The 15,616-nt window shown below is 38.0% G+C and overlaps 1 long non-coding RNA gene across 1 annotated transcript; it reads right to left on the reverse strand.

Annotated features, from left to right (window-relative positions):
- Positions 1 to 5,068: 5,068 nt before the first annotated feature.
- Positions 5,069 to 10,213, reverse strand: LOC125491020. Its single transcript, XR_007268051.1, has 2 exons — positions 9,560 to 10,213; positions 5,069 to 5,493 (listed from the first exon to the last, which is right to left on the reverse strand). It is a non-coding gene; the product is annotated as an uncharacterized LOC125491020 (long non-coding RNA).
- Between the last annotated feature and the right edge of the window lie 5,403 nt (positions 10,214 to 15,616).

Here is a 15,616-nt window from a genome sequence, read left to right on the forward strand (position 1 = left end):
TATTTCTTTGTGATAACTGTTAAACTCGATAAGTATACATCTATTCTTAAGTACTTTTTGAATAAATATGTTCAATTAAATACTGCTAAGTATAAAAACTTTTTTATTCTTCCTAGTTTAAATAATATCTAACATACGGTGGTAGGCATCGATTACCTTTTTTAATAAGAATAATCTACTTCATCATCAAATCCTTCTATCGCTATTTGTTGGGTAGGTATATATGTTAAGAAGCTTAAGGGGGTGATACATACATACTTCATACAATAACCCATGAAATACCCAAATTTGAAGTAATTTTAGGCCTATCCAAAATGTTTTTTTTAAATATTTAAAAAAAAAAAACCTTTTTTGTCACTTAGGTACCTGTAATTTTGACAAATGAGTGTTTTTTCATATCTGTTTTTTGTTTATTACACCTGCTATGCTAATACATAAATGCTACAAATGGAATGTATATTTTCAGGAAAGATAATAAAAGCCATTTTTATTGTGGTAAAATACTTTGTTAATAAAAAACTACTTAGACATTAAAATGCTTATAACTTAGTTTAAGAAAAATGTACTACACTGGTCGTGCCCATTGTTTAAAAAACTTGCCCAACAAAAGTAGTTTTAAAATTTTAAAATACTCATGCTAATAAATTTTTTTAAATTTATTTTTTACTAATTTGAGTCGACTAAGTTGAGTCTAAAGAAGGGGTGGGGGGTTGACCTAAGAACAGATAACGTAAGCTAAAAAAACGGACTTCTCTACCTACTTCAAAGTATATCCCAGCTCCCAGAGTTCCAGAAGTTCCCGGCTCAGGAGTTCCCTCGATCCTGGTCCAGAGCTGATGATGAAGGTCAGGTGGAAGTTGCAGGTAGCGTTGGAGGGGCTGACTGGATAATCCAGGGGTAGACCTGGTGTGCTGACCTCTTCAGAAAAAGTCCCAGCTCACGGTCGTTCCTGGTTCAGAAGGTCTCTCGATCCTGGACCGGAGCTGGGGCAGAAGGTGTGGTGATGATGCAGGTGGACTGGCAACTGTCAGGTGCTTATTTGCGGCGGTGGAGTTCTGGTGTCTGGCTCCTCTGGGTGAAGTCAGTACCTCCCGGTCGCTGCTGGTTGAAGAGTTCCGTCGACCCGCGGAGGGGGATCAGAAGATGATGAGCTTTGAGTGTTCGATGGGGCACCTGGATGCTGTGGTGAGGTCCTGGTGATTTTCCGCGATGTTGGGAAAAACCAACTCTCTGCCGTTTGCTGTTGAGGATATCCATCGATCCCTGATGATGACGAGCCAGGTGTCTCAGAGCTGGTCGTCCAAACTCCTCAAGCCCTTGTAAGCTTCAGCTAAGGCCGCGTCACTTGTTTACAACCAAATTGGCTGTGACATCGGTGTCGAATGTCGGACTCGGCACGTGTAGGGTGTTGGTAATTTTCCATCGAGTTAGTATCGGAATATTGGAAACTTACGAGGGCTATATCTCCTTGGGTTATGGTATCCTGGTGGTTGAAGCGCCGGTAGATGTAATTCAGCGCTCCCCTCGCAGAGAAGTCAAGATGGGGGTGATGTTTGATGTTTGATTTAGCGCTGAAGTTGGAGTCCTGTAGTTCCCGATTATTCCAGGGTAAGACGTCAAAAACGATAATCTTGAAGAATCAGCCACAAAACTTTCACTAGACACTAATTTTGATGATATTTGAGCACTTTTACAATTTTTAGCGAATTTTTCCGCGGACCAGCGTGGTCTTAGTGTCGCTATCAAATGACCTATGGGTAACATTATTTCATATGACTATGGGTGTTTTGGGACATATGTCCAATAAAGATGAGTCATACCGTATGAGTTGTCCATTTTGAAAAATATTCGTCGGTAGCAAGTATTTTTCTACGGAATTTCACTCTCTCTCCTGATGACAGTTGGGGCGTAATACACGTAAACACGTATTATTAAATTGGTAGAAATTACTTATTAATATAATGAAAATACCTTTTCAACGACGTAGGTATCACTCATTTCTATTGGTGCTGGTCCCAGCTTCCATAGATTTGTGCCCATCATCATTTGGGTATTTGATGGGTTATTGTATGATGTATCACCCCCTTAAGCTTCGAACACTATATTAATAAAATGCTACACCCTGTATAAGTACGCCTCCTTTTTTTATACGCGAATTCTTCCGGTCCTGTGCCGCTGTGGTTCCACCTGCTTCCCACTTAACAGCAAGATATCATTAAGCAAGAGATAATTCTTTTGTTTTTTTTGGACCCTAGGGCTGTCTCTTACCTTGCACAAAAGCATCGCCATACAGCGAGGTAACAAGGGAGGTAACGCGGCCAGCGTCTTGGGTAAGTAGTAGTACCTAACTACCCTACCCGACAGCGGCGGCGATCTGGCCAGCATTTTTTTTTAGTTTAATTTTAATTATTTAGTCAGTAGGTTATCATAATTATGTTTTTAAGATTATGTTAAGCTCTAATTAAAACCACAGTTTTCATTCATGAAGTTGACGCATCAAACATAGCTCACAGTTTGTTTATGAATTACTGCGGCCCTCGAGTAGGTAGTATGGAGCGGCGCCAAATCTGCGCTATTTCTGTATGTTGCTGACAACGCACCCATTCCGCTAATTGAGTTCAGCGAATCAGTTAAAAGGTTTGTTGTGCAATGTAATGGACCACCCTAAATGCAAAACATACGCAGTACTTGATGTTGCATGACGTAGACGTATGGTGATTATACACTGCCGGGCAATGAAAAAGTTCCACTCACAAAATGCCGACACTAAACGACCCCAATTTTTTCAAAGATTTAATTTGAAATTGTAACAAAATACTTCCGTTTTTAGTTGGTAATATCCTGATGCTCCGTTAAATGTACTTCAATGTTGCAGAAGTCGTCATTAAGCTAGCCTTTTCCGTTTAGAAGTAGGTAATTTGGTGCTTTTCTCAGTGGAACCTTTTCATTGCCCGTGAGTGTATTATTAGCACATCTAGGTTGCCTTATTATATATATATATATATATATATATATATATATTTCATTAAAGTTATACATCCATATATATATATATATATATATTATATGGATGTATAACTTTAATGAAATGACTGATTCAAATAAGAAAGTATTCCATGAATTGTAGGTAGGTACATAAGTACCTTTGTAAATGCTGAAAGCTTTATTCAGAAGTAAAAATTGTAAATACTTAGGTACTAGAAATGAGCCATTTTATTCACTAACCACACTCGATACCTACTAGTTAAATTTTACGTAGGAAAATAGTGGAACGTGTGGTTTTTATTGAATGGGAAAGTGCTTTTATGTGTTCGCCACTCGTTCTATTGTTTACAAAGAGTTGGCCGCCATCTGTGTGATTTAGTGGTCGATCAGAGTGTTTGAAATAACTCGGCATTGTTACAACAAGTCGGCATTCGTGGATTTTCTTCTAGCACATAAATTGGGATTTCGTTCGAGTTTATTTGCTTGTTTTCCTAACATTTTTGGGGATTAGACACTTCTGAGTCTTCTGACGCTCATTCGTATACCTGCCGACTATATTTTTCAGGATAAATACCGTTCCGTCCGTACCATACCGTTCTTACTACTTATGATGATAAAGATAAGTAAGGTCAACCGGGGCCAAGTCGCCTACGGGGCTAATGCCTCGAATCCATTTATCTTCCGAACCTCATACTTTTGAACTACTGGAGTCATCTGCTATCTATCTTTGGAACTCAAACTTTTACCACTGACCAATAGGTGTCGTATCCGAAGCAATTTTCTTAAATAATTTCCCATTTGAATTTTTTCACCTCTTTTGGCCACCTCCGGTTTCCTGACACGTTTTTTTTAATCGTTCCAAATGTGTGTTTGTTTAAAAGAATCTATGTTTCCTAACTGTAAATACTGTTATTGTTTTGTTGCTTTACATATTGTTTTGATTATTTTATTGAAATAACGTAAGATTCGGACACAATATGCAATTAAAAATGTATAGGTTTAGATTTTTTTTTGGGGTAAATGCCTCTGGGCTGATGGGGTTATTGCCTCTATTGCGGCGCAATAGCCCCATTTCCAGAGGTTCTAAACATTTTATGTTATGATAAATGTATTTTATACACTCACGAGCAATGAAAAAGTTCCAGAGACATTAGCACCAAATTACTCCTAAACGAAAAATACTAGGTTAATGACGCCTTCTGCAATATTGAAGTACATTTAACAGCGTATCAGAATTAACATTCTTAGATTGGTAATCCAACTAAAACGTAAATAATTTGAATATGAATAAAACTAAATGTTTTAAAAAAATTGCGTCATTTGGTGTCGACATTATAAGGTTGTTAACACGGTATATAGAAAATAATTATATAATAAATAAAAAAATAGTCATATTAACTGAATGATCCCACTTGTTTTTAAAACTTTAAATAGTTTTGTAATGATTTAAATTCCTTCAGACTCTAAAAATGGTATACTTACTAATTTAAAGTTGTGGTTTGATTGCAAAATATAAAAAATATGCCCTTGTATGCTTTTATACTTTATTTGTATTTGTCATGTAACTATTTATACTTTTTAAGTCCAATAAAGTATTCATAAATAAAATGTTGAGCACCCCTGGAATCTTGGATGGGGGAAATGCCACTACAAGAAATTAGGGTGTGTAGGGGCCATAGCCCCGAAAATTTTTGATCAACTAATTCTCCTTAACTAAGCGCAGTATTTAGTTTACGAGCTAATAATTAGCTACGTTAATAGTAAATCTATACATTATATCTACTTAAACTTGTAAAAAGCTCTTCCAAGCACACAAAACTAGTGAAGAGGCATTAGCCCCACTAGGGGTTATTGCGCCTAAAAATCCCATTTTTTGTAGAAACGTCGTTTACACGTAGAAGATATTTAAAATTCTACAAAATTGCATCAACATATGAAACTAGATAAAATTTCCTAATATGTATCACAAGTTATAGCTTAATAGGGCGTATAGTCTGTTTGTTATGTTCAAATGAAAATGAAAGTCAAAGTATTGTGGCGCAATGGCCCCGGTTGACCTTACTTACTAAATAAATAGAAAAAATACTTTTATGGAACTTTAATTAAAATTACTTTAAGTACATAAATTTACAAAAATACATAACAAAGATGGATTTTAATAAGTAATTCTGGTCTAGACGATAAGATTTGGCCCGTGTCTTTCACATAGTAGATAACTTTTATTTTGATTTATATTTGGAATGCGCAGCAAACTCAGCATAGGATAGCTTTTAATAATTTACGAATTGAATGAAATCTTCCAGTAAAGCAAGGCTGCTTTAAATTTAAAATTCTCGAACATTTTCTTTGAACAGTTTTGGCCTTCCGTTACTTTTAAATGCTTGACGGTAACGCGAACTTAAATTTAACTTACATACTAAAATTACGGTTTCTTATTATCTAGGTGCAACAGAGTTGGCTATTATTTCTCCATTTGGTCTTCTGGTGTAGAGCTGCTTCTTCAGCTACCTGGAAAGATGAAAAGAGGAATTTAATATTGACGATATTATTGACTTGAAAAGTTCCCTAAGAATAGTTAATTATTAAGTTAGGATTAAGGAAGTATTACAGTACTTATAAGAACTCAATAGTCTTTGATTCCATGTTAGTCCTTCAACTTAACATTTCTGAAGACGTAAAAATAAGGTGTTTATAGTTCCTGTCCTCCTGTCAACTCTTAATTAACGCCCAAATTAAACACCTAGGTTTATGTATCGTATTTTATATGTATTTGAGAAATATTACTCTTTGATCATACGTTTACGAGCGGACGTGGTTGATTTGCGCTTGTGGCGTCGCGTCGTCATTCCTCTGGCTCTTGATGGTTATTTTAACAATGTTTAGTTTACAGTACGCTCGTATTTCGCCAATTATTTGTTTTCAACGTATTTAAAAGTAAAACATAACACAATGCCGTCCGATGTCTTTGTTGGAACGACACGAGATTGGACCCTAAAGTGAAAGAGAGGAAAATACAGCAGATTGGTATGTAAAAACCCATTTTTTCCTATTTATACTAAGAAATCAAATAATTGCTTCTTCACTCAACGCTGTGTGTTTCGAAAGAACACATAATAGTTTTTCCTATGTAGTTGTTACCCGAGGGATGAAAGTCGCTTACATTTACCGAGTCACCGAGGCATTCTTCATTCCACTTTTCAGGCTATACTTGCCTAAGTACTATCATTGCATGGGTGATGTGATGATGATAACCCCTGTGATGTGTGTGACGAACGGACACTGTTCACGGCGACCTCAGCAGGGTTTCTTCTCATTTATGGGATTTATGGGCTCCGTCACTTATGTTTTTGGGGACGAATGTTGCAAAATTCAATTTATTTGTTGGTGAGCAGAAATAGGAAGTAAGTAAAGGTTTGTTAACCATGAAACTACAAATAGGTAAGTAAGTACCTAGGTACCTAATAATATAAAGCGAAGCGATATAATAGATAGATAGATAGATAGAATATTCTTTATTTGTACACAAGAATAGATTATACAAAGCTTAAATATAAACACATAGGTACAAAATAGACCCCATTTCTTATCATTAATCGGACTTTTCTTTCATCCTGTTAGCGTAAATTAGGGAAAATATAGCTTTACGTCGCCATAACTTATAATTTACGATTTCAGATGTTGTTTTCGAGTCTAGTTCAAATTGGTTCGCATAATATTAAAATATTCACTTCTTTGCGTTTCAGGAAAATCGGGAATATCTAATCATCATGCTATGATAAACACTCTATAGTGTACTTAGCTGGTCTAGCGTTTGTAACCGTGGTTAAAAGCATTAACCATAACCAGTCTGCTGTTATTCCTAACTAATCCATATCCCTACAAGTAGGTAGTTACTTATCCTTAAAGTGTAAAGCTGGGTAAGTAGAGGTGTAATAAGTAGTTTGACTTCAGGAATGATTTCGATTTTTTAAGAGAAAAGCCTGTAACGCGTCGTTAAAACCCCGTCCATCTTCATATATATTTTCAGGAATAAAATTAACTTTAAAAAGCAGTTAATAAATCAAGTTCGGTCGTTGTCGGCACGCGGCGTATAATGATGACGGTCGGCCGTCCACGGCGTGTCGGCCCCATGTCAAGCCTAATGATTTATTTTACACCTCATTTTCTTTTCAGCAATAATTAACTATTTCAAAAATATTAATTTAGTTAATAATGTGTTTTTGTTGAATTATAATGCAGGTCAGGGGCATAGAACTATAAATAAGTATATGTCATTGCTATGTTATGAATCCATATAGGGGCTACTTTTAAAGTTTTACAGCTGAAAGCTTCCTCTTTGACAGCTTTTTCTAGGTATGACGTAGGCGCCTCTAAGCATGTAAGGAATGCAAGGTACTTATCGGAAATTCATGAGATGTAAGTAGGTACCTAACTACCCTAGATCGTATAAATTAGGAAATCACTCCTATTCCTGTCATGTCATCATGTCAGTCAAAAAGTCAAAACACAGGCTGATCATATCAGGCTGGCTGCGTGTTTACCTGACCACATCCGACAGGCGGCACTTGGCAAATACACAACTATGTTAGAATTAACAACCAACAGTTTCTACTGTTATTGTTATTTTTTACAGTCTCTTTGATATTTGTTTTCATTTGCGTCAGTAACGTAATAATTTCTAACGTAGGTTCGTGCGATTGCTATTTCTCGGCGGCGCCACAAAATCGCAGATATAGAATTAGATCCACTGATATCATTACATTACGCTTTCATCTACGAGAATGATGTGCCACTGGACATCTGGAATGCGTCAGCAGCCCCAAAATATTCATATAAAATTATATTTTTGTAGTGTCTACATATAAAAAAAGTTTTATGGCTTTACAGAATTTAATTTCGAGCATTTTACTAACAGATATTTTTTCTGTTTGTCACCGGTGCCAAAGGATAAAAAATCTTGGCAGTAGTCGAGCTCTATCATGCTTATTGGTATTAACATCTATCACCGATATTTAAATTTGGGTACCTACCTGAATGCACATTGTTTAAGCACAGTGGAAAGATTATGAGGATGCTGCGATCTAAGACAGTAGCTTTTCTTAAGAGGCTCCAGTTGTATGTCAATACTTCCCGGTTCAGGACAGGACCTGTGTCATCCCCTTTTCTACATAATATAGCTAAGTACCCTTATTTAAGACTTAAGACCCTATTTATGAAAGTAGGTAGTACTTAGGTAGTAGGTAGTCCTACATTGTCCTGTGTTAATTACCAAAAAACAAACAGGTTACAATATATTTCTGCAAAACATGCCCTCGCTCCCTGCTGGCTTCAGTCCAAGAAAATACTGATTACTTTTACGAGTTATCGACCTTTCATGGAATGTGAACAATTTTAAAAAACTCTGAGAACTGAAATAAAAATACGTAATTATGATACCTGCCTAATAATTTATTACTTTGTATAGGGTAATCGAGGCGTAATTTTGTTAGAATCTAATCTAATTTAGTAAAAAGTCTAATTTTGTTTAGATGACACTTTCAACCATGACCTACCTCAAGCTAATAGATTATGAACATAAAGTTAGAAGTTACTTAGCAGGTTCACAAAAATATAAGCAAAGCTCTTTTTTAACTCCAGGACCTTGGAAGCCATAAGACTTTAAAAAGTTGAAACATAAAAAGGTCAACCGCACCTTAAAATAGGCCCGCGTAGAGCAGCCACAGACTGGCTAGCAGAAGCACCAGGATCATATAGGTGAAGAAGAGGTTCGTGGTCTCGTGGTTAGGCATGGCGGCGGCGGCGGCGGGACCCTGGGCGAGGCACGGGCGGGCTCCAGCGACGGCTGCTCTCCTGGTAGGTGGTCGCCGCACTAGACGACACAGGACTGACTGGAGGGACGAAACTCCAGCTAACTCCTCCGCGCCCACGCAGCCACGCCTATTTTTGATCCAGAACGTTTTCACTTTCCGTCAACCGTCACACTCTGAATTGGGACAGTTATGCGTGTCCTGCCCTTGACTCGCCGGTCCTTCCGTTTGTTGACACTTTTAGCTCACCAGTTGGGATGCATCTGTCTCAGTAATCCGTTGAGTTCATTTATTTTCAGAAGCTTCACGTCAACCGTAATTGCATTGCAGTTAAGACGTTAACATTTACATATCACTACAAAGTTCCTACCTACCTAAGAGGCGACACGTAGCTACAGCTTTCCAAATCCACCGAAAAGCGATACATAAATAGGCATACGTTACACGACACTGGAACTTACGTAGGCGTGGAGTAGTCTCTAGTAGACGACGGAGTAGAGTAGCCACAGGAAGAAGAGCAGCACGACGAGGATCATGTAGGTGGCGGCGAGGTTCACCGTCTCCGCGTTGACCTGCATGGTGCCGAGCGGGACTGGACTGACTGGAGATCTCCAGCGAAGCCCCCACGTGAGGCAGGGCCGACTCCAGGTAAGACTTCCGTGCACACCGATAATTAGGATGTGTAAAAGACTTCTGGATCTTTTACCTGACTGAAGTTAAGGTCACTGGAGTGAAAAATTAAAAAGCCTTGTTTAAAAATAGCTTACCCATATTTAGAATGCAGAGTAAAACGCCCAAAGAGACAGCAGAAGCAGCAGAAGGATGCCGTAAGTGGCCATCAAGTTGAGGGACTCTGAAGCAGGCATTGTGTTCTGGAGGGGGCTGGAGGACCGGAGACGTTTCCACTGTCACTGCGCACAGACGACTGAGGAGAATTCTGGTTTCAGAAACAACAGTGTCCGCGTTTTGTTTCACCCGAGCGCTATCAATTAATTGGGATGTCGCGCGGCGTCGCTAAATGTAAATCACTTGTCACACATTTTAACCCAATGAAAGAGATTTCTTTTTATTTTCCGAGCCCACTCATTGTTAGTGTTATTTTGGGGTCTTCATTAAAAAAACATCGAGTGTTTATTTTACTGATATAGATGCGCGTAGTCATCCGACGATTATAGCGCTGTCGCAGATGACGTGAAATTTCAGTCGCGATAAGGAGCTTGTTCAATTAAAAAGGAGCTTTTTCTCTCTGAGTGCATACCTGTGCTGGTATCTGGAAGCATGGAGATAATCCGAGGCTATTTGCGCCGGCGGGGCTCCGGGAGTGGTGTAATATACGGTTTACGATTCACTCGTACACTATAAATAAACAACCATGTACTGATTTATATCCTCTCGAGAGTGCCGTGCCTAAATCGAATTTAAAATGTAAAAAACTGACTGTATAATAACATATTATTATGCAATACTTACCTTATTTTTTATTTTAAGCCTATTTTTAATTTAGTTTAGAGTTTAATAGCATTAGCACGGGAAGCTTTGACATATAAGTAAGTTCCATTATTTATACTTTATCTTGATTTCTCTGACCGACCACATCAGAAATGATAATTCGTCAAGAAACCAACATCTCTAGAATGTCCAAGCTGAAGTGCTGAAATGTCTATGCCGAAGAACTGATGACTAGTGGGGGAACCGATGACTTTAGACATGTACAGTAGCTGGATGAGGAGGCCCGAGAACAGGATGTGATGCTTCTTGGGAGAGGCTTATGGCCAGTACCTAGTGGACAAGTTACGAGCTGCTGCTGATTTACAAGTGATAGTTATATTTATTTGTACAAATTCAAACTTTACTGGGAATTTATTAAGTACTTAAATAGGATAGGTAAGATATATAATTAGGTATAAATATTAGGGCAGGTAGGTTAGGTACGCAAGTACTCAAATATAACCTGCATGATGTACTTATCGATTTTGTAAATAGGCGTCAGAATGCGAAATTAGAAAGAGGAGAGGCGAATAACCGTGCTTTCGGTTCCTACGTATACTTGGATAAGTACGTAGGTATATAGGAACGGAATTAAAGAATAAACCTAATTTCACAACAGCTGGAATCATTCCAAAGAATTTTATTCAAATGCCTATAGCTACAGTGAAACTATAAAGTCCTGAAATTAAATGAGGGCACTGCTATCTTTCATGTAGCAACCCTATATAGCGAAACATAACTGACTTTGATACTTGAAATTTTGCCTGTTAACTTCCTACCTATTTATGTATTTTAAAAACAACTTAACATCCACAAAAAAGTTATACAAGCTAGAAGGTGTTAGTATGAAGGCTATAATAGTGAAACCAATAAATATTTATTTAGATAACGTTATTACAACTGTATAAAAAACTGGATCTGTTGACGAAGGGCACACATAGTAAAGACATCAATTTCTCTTTTTGGACGGCCAGTTCTGTTTCTTCCAGGAGTTAGAAATATTCCATATTTTGCACTTTTTGGCACGCTGGTCCGATATAACTATAAAATAAAATAAAAAAATCTTTTTGAGTTACACAATGCCCCCCTAATTCTCACAATGTGAATTTAGTAAGTAAACAAAAAATATATCTTCAAGTATCAAAATGTTAAGGTTTGACTCAACTGAAACCAGATGAAACCTACAATCAGTGGTATGTAAACAATGTTCGACTTGGGCTCTAAACCTAGGTTTATCGATAAATGAAGCGTTGGTTCTAATAAAAAATGAGTTATTACAATTTGTACAAACTACATACCCGTCATACACGCTGTACGAGCGTAAACATCCTCCAAATTCGACAAAATGTGTCCAGCTTGATGTTCCGCTAAACATTGTATAAAAACTCGATAAATAACTTCACTAGCTTGACAACGAATATTTTTCTTCATCTTCCTAATTGCAACCAAGCGTAAATTGTTGCTTTTATCTAGATTATCCTTATAATTAATAAGAAAATTCAAAAAAACAGCCAACCGCCTATTGACATAAACAATTGTTATGACTTTTATGTTTCTTTTCTAATGGTGCCAGGCTCCTGAAAATTTTAGTTCCTCAAACATTAATTTCAGGACTTTATAGTTTCACTGTACATATAAATATACATATATGAGGTAGTAAACATTGTGTACGTATGGAAGTACGAAGTTTCTACAAGTAGCTAGGTAATGGCGAATACTTGTTATTTATTCTATTAGTGATATTGCTCTCTATCCATATCTAGTCGCGTTATTGTTTGGTAGTTATGGGTAAGTACTTACCTAAGTAAGTACTTAGTTACTTATATGTATAGTTTTGGTGAACCTACTTATTATAATAACTTTTGTGTATTAAGTCTACTTAACCTACCTTTGTGTAGTAAGTAGGTAAGTATCTAAACTAAACGGAAGACGCATTACCTTAGATAGGTAGTGTTAATTTTCATTCTTAAAAAGCTTGCTCATATTATAAACATGAACTACTGGGTAAGCAGCACTTTAGTACTTTCAAGTAGGTACTTTGTGAGTTCCAAGACCCAAACTATAACAAAAAATAAGTTAGTTTGAACAAGTAATATCTGCCCCGGCTGGGAAGCTATGCCAGGACTTCGCTGACTGAACCTTGGTGGTTTCATATGATTCTGATCTCAGAACATTAACATTCCCGCGTAATCACTTTTGTTTGTTTCAATTCAATTTTTGTTTTTGTGGCTCTCTGACTGTGTGTGACTAACACTGTCAATTCCGCCAATAACATGTGTTGGAGATTGCACGGTATTTTATTTAGCCTTGTTTACTGATTGATGTATTTCAGTCAGAGAATTAATATTCTGAAACAAGACAACACAAACAAAAGTTAGTAGATTAATGTTAGTATAACGATCACATGTATTTACATTATTAATTTCGGAGGGGAAGACTGTTAGAGTGTAATGTTGTTAGTTTTAAGAAAAGTTGATAAAATATTTACAAATGAGGAATGGACATAGGTTAGTAGACACTTCACATTAACAGGACGAGGGATTGAAGGAGGTAGGGAGTCGTATATAGAGGATTGGAGTTTTGGACAACTGAACAGTAGGTGTTCTACTGTGCCTTCGTCCGTCCCGCAGTCGCAAATTGAGCTATCACGGACCCGGATCTTAGCCAAATGGACTGGGCTACACACGTGGCCCAATCGCAGTCGACAGATTGTAGATGTGGTGCGTTTGTCAATATACTTAGACTTAAAAAACCATGGTCTATTGGGTATTGTTGGTTGTATATCAGCATAATGCTTTCCCTTTATTGTTTTTGAAAGATCCCAGGATTTTTGCCAAGATTTTTCAAGTCTTGGCTTGGCAAGTGAGGCAAGATCATGGGCAAAATTTTTATAATGAGTCGGCAAACCAGTTTGGACAGCATTCTTAGCATATGAGTCTACGCGCTCATTACCGACAATACCGCTATGGCCTGGGATCCAAGCCACAGCTACATTGATGCCACGGGTAACGCAGCGGTGTAAACACTCTCGAATTTGAAATATAATAGGGAATTTGGATTTACTCCGAAAAGGGAATGAAATTATGGCGTGTAAGCAGCTCAATGAATCAGAAAAGATAATGGAATTTTGAAGATTATGAGACTCTACATAAAGCAGGGCCTCATAGATTGCTGTAGCTTCACCTGTGAAGACAGAAGACTCGGGAGGGCGTTTAAAACTAAGAATAATCTTGAATTTGGGGATCCATACTGCCAGGCCTGTGTCGCTAGTGTCTGACGGTTTGGATGCATCTGTGTATATGCATAACCAATCTGAAAACATTTTACTTACCAAACAGTTGAAGGTTTGGTCAGCGTCAGGAGAATCTTTTTCCACACCAAAATCGGTGATGATATTTGGTTGAAAGGTAAGGGCGTCATAAGAGGTGGTAAACATAGGGTTAGAGAGAAACGTCACTGTCGTGTTGGGAAGTCTAGAGAATCTGATGAAGCTTCTCAGCAGAAGTGGGACTGTTAATGGGGATTGATTGATCTGAACAGTAGATAGATGTTGAAGGGTACCTAATTTGTAAAGGAGAGGGTGAGAGGTAAATTGACAGACAGATCTTGTAGAAGAATCTGTCACATAGAAATTGTCTACGGAGAGAGAGGGGAGGTTCCACACATTCCACTTGTAGAGCGTTGGTCGGGGAAGACTTCATGGCACCAGTTATAATGCGCAGACATTTGTATTGGAGTTTATTTAATTTTTCTGAAGCAGCCTTATTGCAAGGGTCTAAGATAAAACTCGCATAGTCGAAATGGCTGCGCACTACAGCGTTATATACTAGTTTTTGAGTATAGGGGTGAGCACCCCACCAAACTCCAGACAGGGATCTTAGGACGTTAACGCCTTTTTCACATTTCTGAGCGACGTAATTTAAATGCGGAACACCTGTTAGGCGTGTGTCGAGAATAACACCTAGAAATTTTACCTTGTTGTCAACAGGGATTACATCGTCACCTACAACGATTTCAATATCTGGTACATACCGTTTCTTGGTGAACACCACGCTGGAGCACTTGGCAACAGATAATGAAAGGCCATGCTCGTGCAACCAGTCAGTTAGATATCTCATGGCTAGGTTCAGAGAAACATTAGCTTCGCTTATTGATGGGCTAGCAAAGTATAACGCTATGTCATCAGCATACTGCAAAATTTCGCAAAAACAGTTTACAGACTGTTCCAGGTCATGAGTGTATATGTTATACAGGAGTGGACTTAATACTGAACCTTGGGGAAGTCCTTTCCATACAAGTTTAGGATTGTCAATGGATGAATTTGGGCACTTAATATAAATAAGTCTCTCCGCGAGGAGGTTGCATATTAAACGGGTCAGCCTCTCAGGGATACTCAGATGTTGCAGTTTCTGCCTGAGTATTGGAAGGAGAACGTTATCATACGCAGAAGCCACGTCGAGGAAAACACCTACCAGATATTCTTTCCTTTTGAATGCTGTCTGGATATCTGTGACCAGAATACCCAGACTGTCTAGTGTACCCATACCCTTTCTGAATCCGTATTGAGACTTAGCTATGAGGTTTCTATTTTCGACCAACCATTCCAGTCTAGTTTTGATCATATGTTCCGTTATCTTAGATAAAACAGACGATAAGGCTATTGGTCGTCTAGAATTGGGATCATTTGGATCTTTGCCGGGTTTTAAAATAGGCAATACAATCTGTTTCTTCCATGAATCAGGGAGAACCCCATATTCAAAGAAATAATTTGATAACTCTAAATAGAAATGCTTGACTCTGGAGCTCGACTTAGAGATAAAGGAATATGGAATGCCATCAATGCCCGGAGACGAGTCTCTCAAACCATGGATAGCAGATTCCAATTCCTCAATTGAGAATGGGGAGTCTAAACTATGTGAGGATGGGAGAACAGAAGGAGGTAGAGGAAGATAATCAAAGTTTGGAACAAATGGTGGAGCCAGTCTGTCAGAGAAATCATCCAGCCAAACCGCAGGATCGTTGGACAACACATTCTGTGCATTTAAGGACCCACGAAATATTCTTATTTGTCTCCAAATGATGGAAGCAGGAGTCATAGGAGAGAGGTTTTCGCAGAATCTGATCCAACCTTGCTTTTTTTTCTTTAATAATAGCCTTCTAGTACGGGCTGCACAACGCTTATATTCAACAAAATTTTCTGGGCTCATTGCAACCGAATAAGCATCTTCTGCATCATTTCGCTGTTTAATTGCTTCTGTGCATTCAGAATCCCACCAAGGAGGGGAGACCCTTGAGCGTCTTTTTGATTTTGTTGGCTTAGAAGAAGATGTTAGTGC

Source organism: Plutella xylostella, chromosome 4, assembly GCF_932276165.1.
Source record: "Plutella xylostella chromosome 4, ilPluXylo3.1, whole genome shotgun sequence".
Classification (NCBI taxonomy): Eukaryota; Metazoa; Arthropoda; class Insecta; order Lepidoptera; family Plutellidae; genus Plutella; species Plutella xylostella.